Source organism: Lissotriton vulgaris, chromosome 2_1 (genome assembly GCF_964263255.1).
Source record: "Lissotriton vulgaris chromosome 2_1, aLisVul1.2, whole genome shotgun sequence".
In the NCBI taxonomy this organism is placed as follows: domain Eukaryota; kingdom Metazoa; phylum Chordata; class Amphibia; order Caudata; family Salamandridae; genus Lissotriton; species Lissotriton vulgaris.
Genome location: NC_141687.1, coordinates 232,305,915 through 232,326,909, shown reverse-complemented (window position 1 = coordinate 232,326,909; position 20,995 = coordinate 232,305,915). Strand labels below are relative to the sequence as shown.

Below are 20,995 nucleotides of genomic sequence, written 5' to 3'. Positions count from 1 at the left end.
TCCTCCCAGGATGATAAAGTATTAGGCATTAATTAGACACAGGTGCAGATATGTTTACCCCACTGATAAGCTGCGCAATTTAGTTCCACAGTTCTCACATGAGACATTCACTTTCAGGCAGAAAGTCTTAAATCTTCACACCAGGTTCCTCTGCATGCTTTTAGTCCTTGTTCTATTCTATGGCTAAGCCATTCTTTACCTGCTTGATGATTGTTGCATGTCAATTATATCAAGTAGTGCATTAAGCGCAGCTTACTTCCCACTACTTCGTAGAAACCGCATCTTACTTGGGGGACTCGTGGTGAGAGTCGGACAGGGTTTGCTGGACGGAATCTGCTAGGCAGGTCCTTTGCATCAGAGTTTTGTCTTGGGCAGTTGTGGCCCTAACAGAAGGTAGCAGTTGGGGCTGGCTCTAAGCAAGAGTATCCAAAGGAAGGGCACAAAGGAGTGTGTGATCTTAACTACTTCAGGAAGGCTGATAACAACCTGGTGCAATCGGGTACATACAAAATGGCAGGCACTGCCTTCTAATTTCACTACTTTGAACAACAGAAACTGCAGTCTTGTTTACCATCCAGGTGATATTACTCTCCCAACAGAAAACAATTGTAATCAAATTCAAAATTAGCTTAAATATAAGTGTTCCTGGAGCTGAATGGTTGATAATGTGGAAGCATGGCCAAATTCAGTGAGGTAAAGCAGAACTCTGTGTATACTATTTAATATTTGAGTAGTGTTTGCCTCTCAGCATAACAAACTCTCATATGTTAAATAGGGTATGAGGAAGAGCAGTCCCTCATGCATATGACTTCGTGAAACTACATATTAATACGCTTACCATGATATTGGGATGAACATTAGGTCAAAAGAATTAAATGAAGTTGTTTACTTAATAATGATTCCAGTTATATGTCCATACAAATATATCCCTGCTGCTTATGATGTCATCAAATAGAAAAAGTGTTGTATTGGGCTATATAGACACTTTCTTGTCAGTGGTGTGCTGGTTCCCTATACAACACTGAGTGTTTTCCCCAACAGAAGCATATTTATCCCAGAACCTGAGTCAAATGTTTACTTTGCAAACTCTGCCCATCCACAAAGCAAGACCATTTGAGACCTTCTTGTTTGGATACTTCTTTAGAGGGCTAAACTTTACAAGTTCCATGCATGAACAGTTCCTCCAGTTGAGTATTGTAGGATGGGATAAACTGCACTACGTATCACAGAATACAATTCAAAACCAGAACTGGATGAGATACTCGGAAATAGGCTACACTCACACATGAACCTGAAATCTTGGGAGCTTGGTTCCACATGATTTAAAGCTTCAGGGAAATGAGAAGTGTTTTAAGGCTTTTTTTCCTTTCTACGGATATGTTGTACTCTTTGAAAGACTGGCATGATTTGTATTTAAAAGTAATTCCTTTTCCACTGAAATGCAAGAAGCGGTCCCTTAACTCGAAGCTGAAATTTTTGGCTATAACAGTTGCTTAATACCCTACAAATACGTGCCGTTCAAGACCACTCTTCTTCCAAAGATCTCCGCAAAGGAGGTTAAAGATTGTAATAGCAAAACAATGTTCTAAAAAATATTTATTTGATATCCCATTTACTTTACATGTTTTATTGCAGACTGGGCAGTGATTTGACTTGTGGTGAGCCCAATGCAATAAACTATGTAACTATGTATTTCTATTTGGTAAATCAAAATATTGGACAGTGTGTCAAGAATAACCTGATAGTGATTTGAGTTCCAGATTTTCTTCACATGCAAAATGTGAGCATAGTGCCAAACTCATGTTCCTCGAGCTACAGCTACTGACCATATTATTAAGATATAGGTCGGGTATCAGTGGTTCGTAAAAGTGTGTTGTAGGACTATTTAAAAATTATTGCACAGCTTCTTAAGGTTTGCGGTAAACCTAGCACGAGAGCACGGCTACTTAATTCTTGTTGATGATTAGTTTGAGGATTTACGAGCACTAACTACCTCCCTGTACCTAAAAGAAATCATCCAAACATGCATTTCTAGCTATCTAGAAAGCTTAAAAAGCCCTTCCGGTTTACTGAATTTAACCGGTCAGACCTATTGTTGGCAGTTTTTGTCTGAAATGTGAACAATGATGTAAAAATGTATTATGGTGAAGGGCTAAATATAAATCTAATTCTAAAAACATTATTGTGCCAACATTTTTTATTTAACTAATAAAATATGCTGTACAGAGTGTGTACACTATTGTAGAAGAATACTTTTGTTTGTGTTCATTTCTTTCTTGTCCCTTGTTTGATATTTATTTTTTCTAATTTTGCTTTCATTTGACTGATGTACAGACATCTTTGAAGGTAGGATGATTAAGCATAATGTGATCCTTTATTATGCTAAGTGTATGAGATTTCTCATTATGAAAATAAAATGATCCGCATATTATAGATTGGGAATTTTTGCTTGACATAAATGTGAGATGTCATTTCAGCTTTTGAATTGCTCTTGCTTTGATCAGATGTGGTCATTAGAAAATTGTTACTGTAGCTTTTATATAAAGGTTTGGTGGTGATGAGCTGGTTTCATTGGGGAGCTAAGTACACCAATCTGACATCACAATTGTACATTTTGATGTTCAGTCCCAGTTAACAAAAGAAAAATTGTAGCTTGGTAACTAAAACAGTGACCCTTTTATATTTCTACAATTAGCCATTCCACAATGCTTGAGTCACATTTATTATTCCGTGCGAAAGTAATTAAAGGATGACTTTAATAAACTAAACTATAACTTAGCTGTCTGTTACGTTTCTTCTTCTATCTTACAGTGTGTAAGCGCCACCTGTGAATCTTTTTGCAAACAGCAAGCTTCACTAGTCCCATAGAAGCTCTTCTGTATATTCCTTTTTTACTCCATCTACTGTCCTGCTGTTGAAACTATTATTGTATGAATAACAGGAGCTAGAACCCGTCAACCATGTTGGGATTGGGGTAGAAAGTATGGTACAAACATATGATATCCCAACTGGTATAATTTAAAGGCAATTAGGAAGGATATGAATACAACATTATCAAAAGAAAGTAAGGAGACTGTTTGATTATTGCATGTGCTCATGGCATCATTTATAGAAAATTTAGAAAAAAGGAAAACAGGGCAATTGGCAGTTGTGACAGCACTGCGATATACAAATAAAACGATTGATAACAACCCAAATTGTAACTGGTGCTCAAGGTTTGTGAGTGAAAAACACGGTAGCGACGCAAGTGACAATGTGATCAGCGAGGACGGCGCATAGTGACTAGTGCATAAATATATACAGTGAATGAAGGACACAATGTGGTTCCAGGTAGCTTGGAGAGTTTGTTTCTATTCGGTTGGATTGTATTATTCGTGAACCACTTTGTGAGGCGCGCCTATGATCGTGCTGAACGGTCGACGGCATTTAGATCCACTTTAATCTTGATCTTCATCAGGACTGGGTTGGAGGCAGTGCTGTTATGGAGTAACTACAGGTGGACGTCATGAGTCCAAAAGGACAAGCTAGAGTTTGCGGATGGCGTGTGAATCCGCGGAGACCGGAGTCAGAAAGCCATGCGGTTTCAGAACGATCCAGATAGTCAAGGCATAGCGGTGCTACTGCGCATATCCACACCGGATCGAGCCTCACGCAGCTCGCCATCTAACCCGAGATTCATTCTCGTAATACCGATCACTGTCAGATCGGCTCCCGGACATTGCCTGCTTTCACTATCCAGACCACTGCTGGATCGGCCTTGGAATTCTCATATCGGGCCCCCACATATGCGCAGTAGCACCGCTATTCCTTGACGACCTGGATCTTTCTTCAACCGCATGGCTTTCTGACTCCGGTCTCCGCGGATTCACACGCCATCCACAAACTCTCGCTTGTCCGTTTGGACTCCTGACGTCCACCTGTAGTAACTCCATTTCAGCACTGCCTACAACCCAGTCCTGATGAAGATCCCGATTAAAGTGGATCGAAACGCCATCGACCGTTCAGCGCGATAATAGGCACACCTCACAAAGTGGTTCACGAATAATACAATCCAACCGAATAGAAACGAACTCTCCAAGCTACCTGGAACCACATTGTATCTGTCCAGATCTGCTCCACGTAACTCGGCTGTTGCTCACAAGGGTCCACCTCCAAATGTCACAACCCCTCTAGTATAAACACACAGAGGCCTTGAGCCATTAGGCGAGGGATAAAAAGAACCAGGAAGGGAAAGGGAAGGGTCAGCAGGGAAAGGGATATACCTGCAACGACAAGAACATGTATATCTATTAATACTTATTCATCCACAGTCTACTCTCATTAGGTCTCACTAGCATGAACCATAAGTACCTTATGGTATGGAAGAAACCAGCCTTGGCACAACACCGCAAAACCTCTCTTGACACTCTATGTACCTACAGGAACACAAACATAGGTCAACGAGCAGATACACTCATGGAATACCCATATCGCTTGATTCAACCCCCTTGCACCTAACATACCATGAAAAGAATGCCAGAGGGGGTAAAACTGGAATCTGGTGGATAAGGCAACTCGTATACTGAATAGAACCAGAACCAAATGATCCCTTGAAATGCAGGAATCCTCTCAGCTCCTTATTTATAGAAACGGTAGTGCGTGGGAAGCAAGAACCACATCACTCCGCTCTACTAGGCATAAGAATGATTACCAAACGAACAAAGTTCCCAGCAATAAGTTACGATAGTCAGCAGCACTGCTGCGAAAGAAGCAAGTATTCCTTCTTGCTCCAACAGTCCGACGCAAAGAAGAAAAAAGGTCCCTAGTTCAGGAGCACGGTAGCGTGTGGTTAGCCTTCACCACTGCGCTCCGCGAACCCTAATCCTTTTAGGAACGAAACAGTACTCACCGTAGTTGACTGCACTACGATCAAGGAGAAAAACGGCAACGCGTGGCAGTCAACCACCGCGCTCCACTTACTATGGAAGGAGAACAGATACGGCCCGACTGAATGGCCCGCTCGTATCTGCAGAGCCTAGAAAACACCAGTCCCGATCCTACCTGGAGCGCTTGTCCCTTGGGTTCCGACGCGGCAAGGAAGACGCCACCCCCCGAGCTGAATGCACGGCGTCTCTTTGCGGCGTCACTGGGTGGCGTCAAGGAAACCGGAACTCTCCGAGAATTACACGCAACAGGAAGAGTGTGTGTGTCATACAAGTACTCCCCGTGTGCCGGGGATTCTGGGCAATGTAGTCCGGACTCCCGTTTCCGGCTATGAAGATCGCAATTCAAACACTGGCGCCACGAGAGTCCAGCAATGCAGGCGCAACCTGTAAGGTTCTGACAGTATCCTTCATTCACTGTATATATCTATGCACCAGTCACTATGCGCCGTCCTCGCTGATGACATTGTCACTTGCGTCGCTACCGTGTTTTTCACTCGCATACCTTGAGCACCAGTTACAATTTGGGTTGTTATCAATCGTTTTATTTGTATATCGCAGTGCTGTCACAACTGCCAATTGCCCTGTTTTCCTTTTTTCTAAATTTTCTATATAAAGGATGCCATGAGCACATGCAATAATCAAACAGAGTCTCCTTACTTCCTTTTGATAATGGTGTATTCATATCCTTCCTAATTGACTTTAAATTATACTAGTTGGGATATCATATGTTTTTACCGTTGAAAACTATCAGGCATTCTAGCAATCTCTGGTCTGTTAGACCATGCGTATTCAGTCCTTCTGGTTGATCCTGGCTTTGCTTCCATGACAACATGCTAGTTTCCTACGTCTGTTCCTCTAGTTCCACTGACTAGGACTGACTGTATCTTAGTCATTAATGCTGTAACTGTATCCACAACCAAGGCATATTTCTTCACTTTCTCCGTAAAATCTGAGACTTTTTAGTTGCCTCATGTTTATTTCAGTTGTTGCTTTATTTGATTAATAACTGGGTACTGCAAAAAGGGATGTGTAAATAGAATAGAGATTCATGGACTACCACTATTATTGGATCATAATCCTCACTCTTAGGTATATATGGAGACTACACCTATTGTTTTAAAGATCTGCACAGAGTCCTATCAGCCTCGTCTAGAAAAATGTTTGGTAATTTGATATGAAGCCATATGTGCAAACATGCACTTTGGATACTGAGGAGATTTTAGGGGCAGATTTATGATGCCCTTGCGCCGCAATTGCGTTGCAATTTGACGCAACGGCGGCACAAACAATGCGCCCTATTTACAACGTGACGCATCTAGGAGATGCGTCACGTTGTAAAGCCCTGCGCCATAGGGAGGCGTTCCTGCGCAGGGGGGGGGGGGGGGGGGGGCTTTCCTGCGCAGGAACGCCTCCTGAAAGTGGCTGAGTGAAATCTATGAGATTTCATTCAGTCACTTTCAGGCCAATGCTGCGTCAAAACCCTGCGCCTGCTTGAAGCAGGCGTAGGTCTTGACGCAGCTTTGTGAAGATGGGGCACCCCCGAGCCTTGCTGGAGCTGTGTTGCGCTTGCGACGCAACTCCAGCAATGCGCCACCTTTCCGGCACAGATGCGTCACGCATCTGTGCCGTTTTTGCACCATGGTGCGCCGCATTATAAATGCGGCGCACCATGGGTGGCGGAGCTGTGGCGCACTGTGGCGCACATTAACTGGCGCATCCCTTGGGATGCGCCAGTTAACATAATCTGCCCCTTAGTCTTTAACTTCAGTTTGGGCAGACCCACTTTAAGTAGAGATAGCTCAATATGGAGATTTTCAAAGGCAAGAAATACCTGCTACAATAATGCCAATGCTTTTGCCGTCTTTTTATTGCAGTCCTTTCAGGAAACATTTGCCATCCTGTATCAGTGAGAATTTGGTGCTACAGTTACAAACATCCATAGTTGTATGACCAGTTGTAAGTCACTGGATATGTGTTTTCTTTAATTTGGAGATCTTAGTCTAAACGTTTCAGTAGAGAGTGGCTGTAATCGGCACTTGTATTTGCAAGTTGATTCTGGAGACATTAAGCTATATATATAGACCTTCCTTGCTAGTGGTAGGAATTTGGTTAAATCCCTTCCCAAATCAAATGTTGTGAAAATCTGTAGTCCGATCAATTTCTGTTGGATCATTAGTTTGAAATGCTCAGTGACAAATTCAATTTTAAGTGTCCTTGAGCATCCTTATTGCTGTATTCTTTATTGAATGCTTTGGGTACTGATCTTTACCTGGTCGAGAGGTAATTCTTGGACCAAACTATTCTTGACTAACAGTAAAGACACCAACTGATAGTGCTCCTCCCACTGTACAGTTGAAAAAAGAGATTGATGAAGAAATGTGACAGTAACCATTAACAAACTAATGTTCTTTCTAAAAATGAATTAGACCAATGCTGTCAAGCAAAGGTTTTTGGAGTAAATTGTGACTTTGCCTCCTGATATTTCATGTAGCCTTATGTTCCCCGACTCTCTGCAATAATGTAAGTACATCATTTCTCTTCCTGCGTATCTGTTTATTCTTTCTCTGTCACATCAAGAGCTCCTGACACTAGCTAGTGTTTTCACACAGTTCATCTAGTTTAGAGCAGTGCCATTTTGTTTTTCCTCAACATCTGCTGCCCTTTTCCTCCCTTTTAAAGCAGAGAACCTCTGGGACAAGCTGCAGTGTTCTACATGATATTTTGTGAGGTAGGCGGTTGTTTAACATTGGATGTGTTATGTTATGGAAAGATTCCTCATGAAACTACATATTATTGAGATTTGTGCTACCTACCATTGAACTATGCTTCTGTTGCTAGCAGGGACGAAAATGAAGCTCTTCATTTCAGAACATGTGATAATGGTCAGGTTGCCTGTGAACTGTAGACCTAGATCTTCTGCTGAATTGAGACTGCCTACAGCTTATAATAGGTGGGTTTCCAACTTTAATATACCAAGATGAGAGGTTTTCTGGTCTCTTGCCAGCCATGATGCAAATTCATGTCTTATAGATAAGTCCCAGATTATTCATGCCACTTTGTAGTTGGAAACTCAGCAAACTCAATAATGAGATATTTGAGACTGTCAGTTTAGGGCAGCATGCTTAGACCAAATTTCATGGTGCAGTAAGTAAATGTTAAAATAGTTTGTTTTGATAGAAAACGTTAACTGATCTTGATTATGTAATTGTATCTTCTCCTGTTCTCCAACCACGAGAAAAGGTGTGTTTTTATCACTTTGGTCTAGATAATCTTAATGAGGAACTGGTGTTACAAGAAAATGTACTTTTCTTCTGTCTTAGTGATTGTCTTCATCATATCAGTGTGATGAAAAAAGGGTCTTTATCATATCAGTGTGATGAAATAAACTGTGTGCCTCATCCTGTATAATTTCTGCTCATGCAAATTCATACAGGCACATCAACCATAATGTCTTAAATCAATAAATAAAAGGAGACAAGATGGCTAACCCTCTTGTGACTAGCTCGTGTTGCTGATATGTAAATAATCTCACAGAGGGGAAACACTTGAGGGCTAATCCAATGTTCAGATTAGTTAATCACACGCTATGTAAAACGTATTTTCAAATGCCCATAGCGTTGAGGCGTAGTTATCCACCATGTGCCATCCAAAAAGGAGACATAGATGCCATTGAATGAAAGTATTCAAAGATTATTCCTCATTTCTTCCTTTATTAAAACAGACAATACATTGAATTCATCATATATTACCATAAAAAACATTGAAAACTCCTAAAGGTTACACATTTCTTAATCATCATAATTTCTCCAGTATTGGATCTTTCATAGATTCACATGTTTAAATCGTTCCCTGTCGTCGAAGTTGGAGTTCCATGGTACCATAGTAAAGCAGTATGTAACAATATCATAGGGTATAAAGGCAGTGGAAAGTCAGTTTATTAACCTAGCTAGGTCTTTTAAAAAAAAAAGGACCAAACTTGTTCATCGGGGCTTCAATAGCACGGCTTGTCACCCCCAGGGGTCTCCAGGCGCTGTGTCGTTTGAGCTATGCTCGGTCGGAGAGAGGTGGTGGTCGAAAAGCCAGGTCTTCAGCTGCATCCTGAACTCCCTCAGAGAGAGGGTGTAGTGTAGTTCCTATATTCCCAATAGGCTCTGCGCATTGGAATAACATATACTATAGTTTAGACGTAGGACTAAGGTCAACTAGGTCTCTATCGAATATGTTAGACTTAATTGTGAGTGCCAGCTAGCTCAGAGGTCACTAGAAACTTTCTCGAATTCACAAGAAGGGATTCGTTTCTGACAACTACATAAACAGGTCAACTTTGCTTCCCCGGGATAAGAAACGTATCTCTAGAGTCGCGGAAACAATAGACAACTATTTCACTCAGTCAATCGTGCATGCTTAGTTTCACCAGAGGTGCAGAGAAATAGAGAGACGGGTGTTTTCAATAAAAAGTATTTATTGAACAGTCTTCTTTCTCAGGCAGAGGTAATACTGGTTGCCAAGTATAATGCGTACAGTACGAAGAGTATTTTAAAATATTACTGTAAATGCATGGTATGATTTCTAAGCCATATAAAATAACATAGAATACAAACATCAATAAATAATGACTAAAAGTACTCAACTGGTGTTTCTAAAATACGCCTACCCCGGTGTACCTAACCTATGTCTAGTACGAAGGAAGAAGTAAGTGAGGTGTAGCTTAAGTTTAGTATTCTTTTTGCCAAGAATCTATTCCAAGAATACTTGAAGGGTCTAATCAACTCCGTACCTTGGTAGAAAATGAAGGAGGTCTTGTATCTCTCTCTCAGGACTCGATTTCCCAGCAACCCGCAAGGGTAGCCTGGAAACACTGGAGCTGGATTTCACGGCAGGAGAAAAGACAGCGTCTCTCTCAGTGCGTCAGCTGGAGGGTCGGCTTTCTTCGGGACTTGCTGTAGCAGGGCGTTGGGCAAGTAGATAGTCGAACTGCTCCAAACCACTGTGTGTTTGCCTGGGCAAATGTGGGCATATTTATACCTTGAAGGTGCCGAGTTTGACGTAAGGTCGGACATAATAACGTCATCAAAGACTCAGTTCTTTGAAAACTCCTTGAGTTCTTGTATAAATCAATATTCAAGCAAGGGGAAGTCCCTGACTGCTGAAGGCGGGTTTTTCCAAGAAATCGTTGTGGATTCTTGGAACTAGTGGAAGTAGCCATGTCGTATTTGGGCTGCATAGGCTAAGTCTAAATATGGTTATGATTTCTATGCCTATATAAGGATAGGGTGATGTATACCTATATATGGGCATGAATAGGGAAAATTATACTAGGGTCCTAAATTCATACACAACACCCACTCCACTTTAACATTTTCAACATTAGTAAATTATAAGCATCTAAACATATCTAAAGCATGTGTTTACAATCCCAACCAAAATACATGAAATGCATTTGAAATGGCTGTACACGAAAAATGAGTATATCTATAGTAAGCATTTAAAGGAATTGATGTAATTCTTAAGCATAAAGTATGATGTTGGTAATGCAAACTGAATGAAACATGAAATTACATTTATGAAATGGCTCTTAAGTACAGAAAAAAAATAATTCGAGACCATTCCATAGCATAATATATAAACTTTTTGGTTTTGATGACCAGGCCAAATATTGTCTCTAGGAAGTATTCAAATGAGTTCCTGTTCTCTAAGAATAGTTCTACTTTAAGCAGATTACTCTGTACCATAAATAGTTCTAATTTGGAAAAAGTTAAAATTGAATCGTAGAAAAATAGAGTTCCCAATTTAGAACGTTTGTTTTGAAAAAGTGAAGGTCTGATTTCAGAGTTCATGGAACGCTGTGTTCAAGATTCAAAAGTTATTCTCGGTGTCAGGAGAAAACATCAGATCGTCTAGGCTGGCAAAGAAACTGCCTACCATAGTAGGCGAAAGTGGAACTACTTCATCAAGTAGATCAAATGTGCACAGATGAGAAACATCACCGTCAGCGCCAGGTGCCGCATTAGCAATGTTCATATCAGATGGTGCCTGTTGTTCCTCGTATCTCACCAACAGTTAGACTTGCTGGTGAGACCTCAATGAATGCCGTCATCAGGATTGGTAGCCGTTGGGGGCAACAGGATGCATGAGTCGTTACCAGACCTAGCAAGGCGACAACATCCGATGGCAGTACTGATGGAAGTGTAAGACAGATGTCCAACACGCATTCTTCTCCGCAAACCAGGCATCGTGGAACAGGTAAGATGCAATCTTGCCAGATTGGTCTGAATGAAAGGAACCAAGTGGTATTCAGATCTCTTAAACGAGCCAAGCCAAGAATCTGCGTAATCCTTTCACGATACCGCATGGCTAGGAGGGCTTGTTCCATGGTAATCTGGGTATCGTTGGTGACTGGACTTGCCATATCGGAGCAGAAGGAATAAAAATAGAATTCCTGCTACGAGTCCCAAAATGAGAGGCAGGCCGCCGAACACAGAGTGCACGAAATTTGGAAAAATGCCTTGGACTGATTCAAACAATGCTAACAGTCCCGAAAAAATTGTCTTAAATACATGTGAGATTCTGCTGATATCAGACATGTTTAAGATTTGACCTAACATTTCTGCGAAATGTACTGGGCAGTTTGTTGATAACGCATGTATCTCTGCAGAAGTCCTTGCAACTTGCAGATCATACGTTTCTCTAGACGAGGTCAGTGGCACAGTTTTTTTGCAAAAGAATGGCTTTCATTCTGCTTAAAGTATCAATTCGTATAGAAGAGAAATTCAGTGAAGGCCATAACTCCAACTCCCTGTCTGTCTTGCTTTTTGGAAATAACACTTGCATACAACAAGTGACCCTGGCTGACACACTAACTAGATACGCTTTTCCTGGCAACATGCCACAACAGCTGTGATCATTGAGCATAACATAGCTGCCATTGGAAAGCTGCCTGAAAATTGGTTCTATCATTGCTGCTGAGGAACCATGCAGGTGGCAAGAGAGGTTATGTGAAGAACCTTCGCAGGCTCCGTGTAAATTAATACCTTGACACAAAGGTGTACCGCTTAGTGAGTCCTTACAATTTTTACCACTAAGAAATACCTCCTTTCCCCCACTCCAACATTTGTGTGTGTATGGTAAATTCCAGATAGACTTGATGTATTCTTTACCCAACCTTTCATACAGGCCCGCTGGTATGTGTCTTAAGCAATACTGAAACTGGAAAATCATCACTGGTATCGTGATGGTGCCATGTATTATCCATTCTACGACTGGTTTCTCAGAAACAGTTAATGGTAATCTTTCCAGTTTTTCAATGCTTAGCACCGTATAGTCTGCTCCTCTTTGTGCCAAAGAGATTTGTTTATCTGTAAGGTTAAATACAGTAAACAATGACGTGGTGGTGATTAGACGCCATGGCACGTAGCTTGAACGTAGATTTTGTAACGTCCAGCCTAGCAGCATTATAGAACGTAATTGAGACTGGCCATGTTGTAACATTAGCAAGTCCTGCTCTATTATGTCAATGGCAGAGGATACAAGGCTGTCCAAAGAATAAATTCGGGAGGACAGAGTTGTTAATCCATTGTCCACTACAGAGAGAGCTTTCTCCAAATTAATACGATCAATTTCTCGTATTTTTTCTGCAGTTTCCATTTGCGTGATTTTTCCATGTTTCATTGTTAGCAGCGTATATACCGGCGTATATGAAATGTTTTTGGCGTGGCTTATGAGGTCCAAGTAAGAAGTCTTGTAAATCACCGCCTTCTTTAAGTAAAGTTAAGTGTTGTTTAATTTCCGGAAGTGTGGATTTCTGTAGCCACTCAAGGCATAGTTTTCCTACACTATAAGTTGTTACTATCCCTGGATGTTGTCTCTGGGAATATCTTGGATCTGGCCTATTCACTGTGAACAGAGAGTTATTGGTGCGCACACCCTTTTCAATGCCTAGTACTCTATATGTAAAAAACTTATTGAACCAAGTGTGTGTGCTGTTTGGTTGGAAGGCAGCCAGCCCAATTGGAGATCAACATCTGGTGGAAACTCCACTAGTATACCAAACGCACCACATGTTTTAAAGTATAACAATGATAAAACTTTTATCTGTTACTGGTTAAACTTCCAAGTAATCACTCAAAGAATCACATTTAGTAAAAAAATGTGTACTATTTAAATCTGTACATTCTCTTACAATTTCAAAAATCACTCAATAACATGTTGATACATGATATTGGATAAATCCAAAAACAAAAGCATTGTCATGAAACTGTTATAAAAACGTTGTCATGAAACTGTCATACTGAATTGATTAAATGTAAAGAATCAGCAATTATAAACTTATAAAACACAACTTAAAGAAGGCCCAATGCATTTCGGGAAACTCCCTTCTTCAGGGGCACTGTAAAAAAACATGGACCATTAAATCAGCAATCTATGTGGATAGTTATAACAATTTTGACTTGTGGTTACTCAATGCAGCAATTTAACTAAATAGTTAACATCACTAGATAGCAGTTCAAAATAATACTGGAAGCAGTGTTGATAACAACGACTATCGTATCGTATCGTATCGTAAGGGGTGCTTGTAAAGCGCACTGACACCATGGGTTTCCTGGCGCTGGTTGGAGGTAAAGAAGACATTAAGACTAGCCAGATTGGGGGAAAAGCCAAGTTTTTAGAGATTTACGAAAAAGAATCAGGGAGTTAGAAGTTTTAAGAGAGAGGGGGAAAGAATTCCAGAGCTTGGGGGCCAGGTAGGCAAATCTCCGGCCTCCAGATCTGCAGAGCTTATAGGAAGGGACGGTCAAGAAATGGAGGTGAGAGGATCTCAAATTGCGGGATGGGCAGTAGGGTCTGATGAGGGATTTCACAAAGGCGGGGCAGGGGCCAGCTAATGACTTGAAGATAAGGCAGCCGATCTTGAAGGCTGCCCTAGAGATGACAGGGAGCCAGTGGAGTTTGACAAGGAGGGGCCTGGCGGATTGCCACTTCGGAATCCCTAAGGCCAATCTCGCCGCCTGATTTTGGACCACTTGCAGTCTAGCCGTCGATGTTTTAGGCAGACCATGGTAGATCGAATTAGAAAAATCTAGGCGGGAGAGGACGAGGGCCATGATAACCTGCAGGAGGGCATCAGGTGTAAGAAGGTATGCCACTTTCCTGATCCTGCGCAGTTGGTAGATACAGGACGAGACCACGGTCCCCACCTGCGGCCCTAGGGATAGGGCGGAGTCAATAGTGACCCCCAGGCTCTTCACCGAAGCTACAGGAGTGGGAGAGGGGCCCAGTTCCGCCGGCCAGAATTGTGGCCCCCAGAAGGTGGCGCTCCTACCAGGAAGAAGGAGCTCCGTCTTCCCGGGGTTCAGCTTTAACTGGTTATGGCCCATCCACTGGAGAATGTGGGACATGACTGCCTGAAAGTTGGAGATAGCAGAGGGGGAATTAAGAGAAAAGATGAGTTGCAGGTCGTCCGCGTAATTAAATACGGTAACGTCCCACTGCCTCAAAGAAAAAAGAAGGGGGCGAAGATAGAGATTGAAAAGAAGAGGAGACAAAGAGGAACCCTGGGGGACCCCGCAGAGCGAGTGCTCTCTGGGAGCCCTGAAGGCACCCAGGCTGAGGGTCTGAGACCTGCCAGTCAGGAAGGATCTGACCCAGGCCAGCGCCAGGCCCTGGATGCCAGCCTGCTCGACACGGCGGAGAAGGATGTTATGATCCACCGTGTCGAAGGCGGCTGACATGTCTAATAATACCAGGGCCTGGGGGGCACCCTTGTCGACACCGTCTCTCAGGGCATCCAGCACGGCCAAGATCACTGTCTCCGTAGAGTGGCCGGGTCTGAAGCCCGCCTGGTTGACCTCGAGAAAGTTGGAACTCTCGATAAACTGTGAGAGACAGGTGGTGACGTGAGCTTCCAGGATTTTCGAGAAAAAAGGTAAGAGAGAGATAGGACGGTAGTTTGCCGGGACGGCGGGATCAGCCCCCGGTTTCTTCAGGAGGGGCACCAGCACGGCCTCCTTGAAAGAGCCCGGCACCGTCCCGGAAGAGAGAGAAGAGTTTAGCAGGGGAAGAATGCAGTCGGGTAAAGAATGGCAGATGTCCCGGAGTATGGAGGGGGGGCAGCAGTCATCTGGAGATCCCGACTTAATGCGGGTCGCAAGAGTGGCCAAAGAAGTAGAGTCTAGAAGAGGGAATTGTGTGAAAGAGGAAGTGTTGTGAGGGGTGGGGATAGATCCAGCGCCAGGAGACGTGAGAGGGATGGTGTCCTTAATCAATACGATTTTTTCAACGAAGAAAGTGCTAAGGGCATTGCATGCTTCCTGTGTGGGGGCCTGAGTAGGGAGCGTCCTGGGGTCGGAGGTAAATTCGTTAAGGACCTTGAAAATTTCCTTAGACTGACAGGGGGCAGAAAGGATTTTACCTGAGGCATACGTTTTTTTTGCAGCCAAGATGGCGAGTTTATACCTATTGCGAGCAGCCACATAGGCGTCTCTGCTTAAGGGGCAGTAGTCCCTCCTCCACTTGCGCTCAAGCTGGCGGAGTTCCAAATGGAGAGCTTTTAAGTGGGGGGTATACCATTTGTGGGAATTACTGTGCCGGGATTGAGGGAACTTAGTGAGGGGGGCAAAGATATCACTGGCTGTGGTAAGCCAGTCTGCCACAAGCCCATGAAGCTCATCGGTACCAGTGTCCTTGGGTGGCAGGGGATAAGTTTGGGACAAATGAGCCAGTAGTTTGGAGGGATCGACAGCCTTCCACTTGCGAGCCGTGCCACCCTCCCGTGGGGGGACCTTGATCTGGCCAGCCGCCGAAAATGTGGTGTCGATCAGACAATGGTCCGACCACACACAAGGTGTTATTAGTGGGCGGGAGGACGTGACTCCATGGGTCCAGATATGATCGAGGATGTGGCCACCCTTATGGGTGGCCGACCTGACAAGTTGGATGAAATTCAGGCTCGTGAGACCCTCGAACAGTTCGGAAGCATGTGGGCCAGCGTCCTCGTGCTGAAACCAGTAATTAAAGTCACCGATGATGACAGTGCGGGGGGAGCCGGTAGCAATGTTGGTCAGCTGATCGAGGAAGGAAGAGGGGAAAGATGGCATAGAGTGGGGGGGACGATATAATAGCACAAGAGTGACTGCACCTACCTCGGTCCCCAGGCTAAGGACCAAGGTGTCAACTTCCGGTAGGGTCATGGCCGCAGAGGCGATGATCTTGAGATCCTTGCGGATTACCGCCGCCACCCCTTCCCCGGTGCGACCCCCTGATCGGTTGGAGTTCAGCAGAAAGTAGTCGGGGGTAGCGTGGCCAGGTTGTCTGGGAGAGAGACTATAACTAGATGATGAGCTTATTTCTAGGTCAAGAGAAACCATGAAAGGTGAAGAACATGAGAAAAAAAAACCTATAGATCAACCGCCACCTTCGATGTACATTTGAAAAAAAGTTTTTGAAAACTTATGTGCTGAGCACCGAAGTCTGCCTGTCACCACTGTGTAAATAAAAGCCTTAAAGAAACTCGTTCCATCTGAACCAAATAATACTCACTTCAAACTAAAGATGTGCAGTAAGTGACGGGCGTAATGCAGGATTGAAAATGGGGCACTGCAGCTCTGTGGTTAAACAACAAACACAAGTACCATGCCGGTCATTAGAAAAATGGGAAACGGCCCATGTATTGGGCATTATCACTGTGCTACCAACAGACAGAAACAACTTGTTATTGTATACAAGTTTTCATCCACCCTCATTGATAAATAATTTACCTTATTCACAAATGTTGAGGGTGAAACGTATTACTTCCAACAGATCAAATTTACAAGAGGCTCTAGAAAAACAGCAAGCAAAATTCAACGAAAGAGGTTATCCCTCAGAAATCTTGTCAGCAGCACTCACCAAGACTGAGTCTAAAGAACGTGAAACATTGCTGACAACTAAGCCAAAAGAAAAATCTAACCGGCATGTTTTCGTGTCCAAATATTCATCTAGATCCCATGCAATCAAGCATATCATTAAATCAAGATGGGAATTACTGAAACAAGAGCCTGACTTTAAGGGCTTATATGATGAAGAACCCTTGCGTACACACGCAGTAAGAATATTAAGGATATCTTAACCACCAAAGTGCCAGCTGAACAACAATATCATGGAATGTGCAAGTGTTACAACTGTGTGCATTGCAACAACGTAATGACAGGAAACATCATTCACCATCCACACTCGGGGAAAGAAATCTCACTAAAATGCAATGGGGATTGCAACAGTTCTAATGTAATTTACACTATTAAATGTCCGTGCGGATCATTATATGTAGGCAAGACTTCAAGAAAAATTCAAGTACGCATAACAGAACACAAAAGCACATTTCGCACAAAGTCTACTAAGTCCTACTTTGCGACACACTGGCTAGAACATCAACATACTAATGCTCAGCTAAGGTACACCATTTTGGAAATAGTAGCAGTTAAACCTGAGTACAATCACACAACTCTACTAGCAAAAATATCTGGATAAAATATCTGCAAACACTAGTACCTAGCGGGCTTAATGACAGAATCGAATTGCAATGTTTTCTATGAAAGCCTTGAAGTACTGACAATAGCGTTGCGTTGACAGAATCGTATTGCAATGTTTTCTATGTAAGCTTTGAAGTACTGATAATAGCGTTCATTACAACCATTGTAAATGGGTTTATGTTTAGGTCAACCAGCACATGTGGCATTCTTCTTTACACTATCTTTTCACTAACCTTCTCGGCCTTTCTCCCAGTAACCCTACTGAGCATGAGTCTAATATTACACTGCACACTCAACCATATTGATCTACCAGCTTAGTTCTTTATTTTCCGCCATACATTCATTCTCATATAACCAACTTTGGGCATGAGAGGATGGCATTTCGATCCTCTTTATTTGTTTCACCTTAGAGCCCTAGGGTATCTGTAAGCGTCGGTTTTCTTTACTGGACTGATATAATTCGCTTAGTAATTTCATTACAATAAACAATAGTTGAACTGCCAAATTCTCAATTTCATTCTTAGTAATTCGGTTCTCTCATTTGTTGGAAGCTACACATTATTCACCATTTGCCTCCAGACAATCACATAGGGAGCGCTTTGCTCAAACCTCTTTAATATGGCGGTTAAGTTCAGTCCTCTTTCTATGTGAGTGTGGAACGCGCGTGTATATTTTACTCGGGTGACCGGCAGTAACACGCGTCCGCGTTTGCGGTTTAGGCAGCCGAGGCTACTCTGTTTTCGTCGCTGTGGTGAGTTGAGGATTCATGTCACACTTATTATTTTTTAACATAGTGATAGCTTTGGCAGTTAGTTCGGGTCTCAGGAATCACATAACTGATAGCATCTTGTTCTTTTCAGAGTATGTCTGCGATTGACTGTACACTGCGTTATCTGTGGACACAGGTTTCTCACTAATAGGTGAGTCGTTCAACTAGTCAGTGCGCGTTAATTGTAATTAATTAGATATCTGGCACAAACAGTGTAAAACGTTTATACACTAATAGCGTTTTACTCTATTTACTGCAGGTTGTAATTACGCATTTGTATTCATACTATTCTGAGCAGAACTGGAATCCTAGAACTGAGAGGGAAACGCCACACGTGTTATGGTGAGATAGATTTTTTGGTTTTAGTCAGAGCGTGTTAGTTGTAATCTACTAGGTATCTGGTACAAACAGTGTTAAACGTTTATACACTAATAGCATTTTACTTTATTTACTGCAGGTAGCGATTACGCATTAGTATCCATATTGTCCTGAGCACAACTGGAATTTTGGGATTAAAGGGACACGCCACTCGTGTTATGGTTGATATTTCAGCTTGAGATTCGAGTGCATCATATTGTGAGACAGTGGAAACGCAATTTCTGAAAAAAAACAGTTGTTATACTGAGCAGCTTGCTTACCGCAGTAAGTCATTATGTACAGCCGTAGCACAGTGATAATGCCCAATACATGGGCCGTTTCCCATTTTTCTAATGACCGGCATGGTACTTGTGTTTGTTGTTTAACCACAGAGCTGCAGTGCCCCATTTTCAATCCTGCATTACGCCCGTCACTTACTGCTCATCTTTAGTTTGAAGTGAGTATTATTTGGTTCAGATGGAACGAGTTTCTTTAAGGCTTTTATTTACACAGTGGTGACAGGCAGACTTCGGTGCTCAGCACATAAGTTTTCAAAAACTTTTTTTCAAATGTACATCGAAGGTGGCGGTTGATCTATAGGTTTTTTTTTTCTCATGTTCTTCACCTTTCATGGTTTCTCTTGACCTAGAAATAAGCTCATCATCTAGTTATAGTCGTTGTTATCAACAGTGCTTCCAGTATTATTTTGAACTGCTATCTAGTGATGTTAACTATTTAGTTAAATTGCTGCATTGAGTAACAACAAGTCAAAATTGTTATAACTATCCACATAGATTGCTGATTTAATGTTCCATGTTTTTTTACAGTGCCCCTGAAGAAGGGAGTTTCCCGAAATGCATTGGGCCTTCTTTAAGTTGTGTTTTATAAGTTTATAATTGCTGATTCTTTACATTTAATCAATTCAGTATGACAGTTTCATGACAATGTTTTTATAACAGTTTCATGACAATGCTTTTGTTTTTGGATTTATCCAATATCATGTATCAACATGTTATTGAGTGATTTTTGAAATTGTAAGAGAATGTACAGATTTAAATAGTACAAAAATGTTTACTAAATGTGATTCTTTAAGTGATTACTTGGAAGTTTAACCAGTAACAGATACAAGTTTAATCATTGTTATACTTTAAAACATGTTGTGCGTTTGGTATACTAGTGGAGTTTCCACTAGATGTTGATCTCTATTCACTGTGAACCCTTGTGTTTTGTTCAGGAATCTATCTTGACAGTTATTTGTGTCTGTGGGCCAGATTAACCATTTTCTCCATTCAGGATTAGTTCTGTGGTGTTATAAAATCTGCTTTACGTCTACCTCCTCATCTGCAGTGCTATTACTGTCAGGTGTGGGCTTAGGTATGGACGGTTTGTTTAAATACTTTTATCTTAGCTAAGCCAAGACATGATGTTGGTTGAACAGTGTCATTTAAAAACATTATTTGTTCTGGGATAATGCAGGCTCTAAATGAGGCTTCTAAACCTTGAACCTGCCAGTCTTTTGTGCCCCAGACAGTTTTTGTCTCAATGTTGTCTTTCCAAAAGTTAAAACCTACTGTAGACAGCTGAGCATAAAAGTTCGCAGAATAAATTTGTTTAGTATTGGTCAACATGTTTTTCATTCCTGTCTTATTCACGTTTTTGAAATAAAACGTTTCTGGATTTGTGACATTAAAACCTGAGAAGTATGGAAACTTTTCATAAAATGTTTTCGAGCTGCCCTTTGGCAGCGTTGGACAATATTCCCATTGATTGTAAGTAAAAACATTTCTAGGGTTTGCAGATGTATGTAAATAATGGTGACCATAATGATTAAAACAATACATTTGTTCATAATCTGATAACCCTTCTAAATATTCATGTTTTGTAAATTTAGGTGACATTTCTAAATCTGTCATCATATTATTAACAGTTTCAAAGTTCCAATCATCAGAGAATGTGCTGGGTTAGACAAAGTCACTCAAAGAAACCTTAAACAGGTGTGGAATCTTCAACAGTTCCACCGGGCCATAAATGTCATAATCAGTTCTGTCCCATGCTATACCACCAGGTATAGGAACGGCTGTGATGTTCACTGATGACAGGTCTCTTTGTTTACAATGAGATGATTTGTGAGGTTGATGTTATTACTTGCCGTGTCCGTTGTACTATATTTTCCATCTATCATCTTTCCCAAACTTAAAACAAGAATGAGCTAAAGCAGGAGAAAAAGTATACCTAACACAATCCAAAATTCAACCCATGGTGAAACCAGATATGTTTTTTCAAGTTGAGGAGAGTTCTGTTATTTTTTTTTTGAAAGTTTTATTTGCTGATGTAGTTTCAGGTTCACTGGGATCCTCAGAAAATGTATCAAAGTTTATGAAATAGCCAGAGGCAGTTCTGTCAATTGTTGGTATTGCATCCAGATTTTTCAGAATCGCTGG

General features: G+C 41.9%; 1 protein-coding gene across 1 annotated transcript in view; it reads left to right on the top strand.

Moving 5' to 3' along the window:
- Positions 1-20,995, top strand: part of RABEP1 (rabaptin, RAB GTPase binding effector protein 1) — an 899,286-nt gene that overhangs the window by 682,795 nt on the left and 195,496 nt on the right. The gene's annotated exons all lie outside the window — the stretch shown is intronic.